The sequence below is a fragment of the Notolabrus celidotus genome, chromosome 4, assembly GCF_009762535.1.
Source record: "Notolabrus celidotus isolate fNotCel1 chromosome 4, fNotCel1.pri, whole genome shotgun sequence".
Taxonomy (NCBI): Eukaryota; Metazoa; Chordata; class Actinopteri; order Labriformes; family Labridae; genus Notolabrus; species Notolabrus celidotus.
Window position 1 is genome coordinate 25,170,465 of NC_048275.1, and position 3,774 is coordinate 25,174,238.

General features: G+C 36.3%; 1 long non-coding RNA gene across 1 annotated transcript; it reads left to right on the top strand.

The window, feature by feature from the left end:
- The first annotated feature begins 227 nt into the window (after positions 1–227).
- LOC117812044 lies at positions 228–2,534 on the top strand. The gene is made up of 2 exons (XR_004631120.1): positions 228–328; positions 2,122–2,534. It is a non-coding gene; the product is annotated as an uncharacterized LOC117812044 (long non-coding RNA).
- The last annotated feature ends 1,240 nt before the right edge of the window (positions 2,535–3,774 follow it).

The window sequence follows — 3,774 nt, forward strand, 5'->3', positions numbered from 1 at the left end:
ATTCTAAAACTACAGATTGATTTACACTGGGATTCACAAGTTTGATTCGGATAATTTCAGAGCTGCTAGCAGGTATTTAATGATTTTATACAGAAACGGCATAAACATTCAAATATAATGCCATAGTCTTGACTGGTGAAAACTTTTCAAGCGAGATTTGGACCCATGACCCCTTGGGTCTGATAGAACCTTGAGTCCTTGCCCTTTAAGGCTTTATTTTCATAGCTTATTCAATACCCAAGGAGAGGTTTTTATTTTTTACAGATATTTGAGTGACTTAAGGTCATTCTGGCATTTGGGAGCAGCGAAAGACAAGTTCTGTCGAATGGTGAGCGAAGAGAGCTAAAAGCCCCACTGCTATCAGAATGCAGATCAGCGGCTGGAGTGTAGATAGAGCTAAATCGTGACCTAAAATCGTGACCTGGGGATATGAGGTCATGCTCCCACAGCAACACTTCACAGTAGCACCAGGATTAATGTATTCAGACAGAGCTGTGGCAAACAAACAGCCTGGCAGGAGTGTGGGAGGGAAGTGATGTGAAGTTTGAGAGGCTGAAGTGTTGCAGTTTGCGGCTCCTTAGAGTGAAACACTTACTCATCTTCAAAATCTTCCACGTCTCATTTTTCAGGGAACAAGTTTAACTCTGGTGACCTCAGTTGATCAGAATTTACCCAGACCATTGGTATTTTTGGCAGCTATGTTAGATTTAGTCTTAGTTTTAAAATGAATCTGCTCATGAGCTTTTGTAACATTTTAGTCATTTTTTCCTTTTATAACCTTAGTCTCGTTTAAATTGTCGACAGCTCAAACATTTAGCCCTGGTTTTGGTCAATAAAAAGTCACTGCATTTAAGTCATTACATTAAGTTAAAAGGCATACCCTATTTCAACTGATTCAATTAGCCCAGAATAAATTGCCAAGATTGTATCAAGTGTTAATCTGTAAAGCAACATTTCACTCTTGTGACACTTTTGGAATATTTGCATTCCTTACCTCAGTTGGATAATCTAGGATAATCTGGCCTTTGTCACTGACATGCATCAGAAAAATAATTATTAGTGGTGTGAGAAAGATGCAAGGAGGCAATGAGTCTTTGTACCTGTGGTGCACTTGTTACAGATACATTGTAAAATTAACATTTTGCTACTCAAACAGGGAACACATTTGACAGCCAGATTAGACACACATTGTGGGGAACTAGTTTGGACTTTGAATGTCCGATAGTCCACCACCAACATTTTAGTCCCCTCTCATATTTTTAACAAAAACAAAACATGTTCATCAGAGTTGTTGTATAAAAGATGTATTTTTTGGCTAGTCGACGTCTATGCTTAGTAATGTAAACAAAGGTTATTGTAAGTCTATCATCACAATTTTCATTCACAACTTATCACTGACCCAGACCAAATTTATTTCTCATGTTGCAAGTTCTTACAAGTTTAAACTCAATGCAGCAAACAGGAAGATACTTTTTAATTTCCTTTGGAGGCTCCAATGGTCATAACATGTTATTGTAGCTGTTTTGTTTTTTAAAATGCATTTTTACTGGAAGTACTGTTGCAGCATCTTTCTCAATTTGTCCAGTCCTTGTAACCAATTGCTTGCCACTCTGCAGAGACCAGGAGAAAACAGCACACCAACTGCACCTATTTCTCCAGCTTGACACACCACTGCTGTGTGATGGATGCTTCAAATTATTTGTCATAAAGATATTTGACTCAAACCCAGTTTAAAAAAAATAAATACTGCAAAGCAAAGGGATAACACCAGTGGATGGGAGGCTCATTAGCTATCCTATTTAGTCATTCTGCAAAAGATAGCTACTAATCGAACATTTATGAAACTACAATTTTCTCTTTGATAACTCTAAATCCGCTGACTAAATCCCAATGAAGGATTTGGAATTTAAATGAAACATAAATTTAGATTTTAAAGTTTTAAGGTTAAAAATGTTCCTCATACTAAGTGCTACCATTCTTGAATCCTATTATCTCATGTGATTCACATTTCTAGCCCCGTGTTTTCATTTTCCTCCTTTTGTTCTTTTGCCTGTTTACCATCCGTGCACTATATAGAACTTTTTTCTGTCATCCTTACTGTGTCTCTCTCTCTCTCCACAGGGGCGACAGATAAAAAGCTGGCCTTCATGCATGAGGAGGGAATAAGGGATCCCTCTGTCTGTCTCTGTGAAGACAAAGAAGAAAACAGAGCACACAAGTGGAGGAATAATCAGTAAAACTACAGATACACAGGAGCATAGACAAGATTATTGACAAGCAGGAAGTCTGTTTGACAGTGATACCCTCAAACACAAATTAGACGCCAACAAGGAGTCATCATTAGCAAAACCACGAGGGCATTTGTTGTTGCATGAATAATCCTAGTTTATAAAATGTTGTCTTTAGTCCCCAGCTGTGGAACAACTTGATTCTCCTGAACCTCCAATGAGTCAGATACATGAGCCAAATAACGGACATAAATTTGAATAATTGTCCTTCCACCTAATCTTTCAATAAAAGTTCTTACAAATCAAGATTGTAATTCTGTCATCTGATTATCCATCTGAGGAGGAATCAACGTGTTGTCAAATAAGCACAAGAACATTTTTGTAGCATTGCAGAGAAAAAGCAGCATCCTTCAGGACAGAATTATCAATATAACCTTGCACAGAGCTCGGCCATGTCCTGTCCTCAAAGGACTAGCTAATCCGATAATGTCCTCACCTACAGAGTACAGGCAGCTTTGTTTTAAAAAACGTGGGGGACAATGAATTTAGCAGTTTTTTAATTGGAGCACAAGCAAGAGAAAGTGACAACAGGTAATTGTAACAGCTTCTTAGGGTTTTGTTTAGAGGCAATGAGCTGCAAGTGAATGCAACAGTTCCTACTTGTACTGCCAGAATTACAAGAGGTTTAATGTCTGTAAACAGTCTCTCTATACATATATGCTCAAGTAATGTCTAGTTTATTAATTGAATTAAATGTTGAGATCCATGAAAGAGGAAAGCATTAATAAAAAATCTAGTAATAGTTCCTCTGAGTATTTTTTTCTAGCTGGTTATCATACAGATTTAAATGAATACAAATATCTCCACGTGACCAATAGTGGCAAACAAGACCATGAGCTACACAACAGGCCATGTCTTTACAATAATGTTTAATGCACATAACAGCTGCTTCCCGATAGGTGCTAAATAAAGTGAGTTTCAGCACACCTCCATACCGAGTGATATTTGACAATTCAATATAATGATATTTTTAGCTGTTTGCAACATGTCCTGGTTGTCTTTTAAGCAAGGTTTTGAATTTAGTTGCAAAAAACCATGCACAAATCTTAACTCACCTTTATTTATAAAGCACCTTTCATACATACATGCAACCCAAAGTGCTTTACAAAAGAACAGAGAGACAGAAAACAACAGAATTTGGTAAAATAATAAAAGAAAGATGGTGATCATAATTACAATTTAAATCAAATTAATACAGTACAACAAATAGTAAAAGTAAGTAAGGATATAAACCAAAATTAAAAATCAGTTAAAGTTAAGAAGATTAGATAATGACAATAAATAATTAGATAACTAAATAAATAAGAAAAATAAATGTTGTTAAAACAATGATTAAAATATATTACAAACCTCTGCAGCCTCTCAGTTTCTACTCATTATTTTGCAAAAAAAAGTACTTATTACCTTTTATAACCCCTCAGTTACTGATCTTCCGGCAGTGTAAGGTGCTTGATTCTGATTGGTCGAAACCCCTTGACGACGGTTA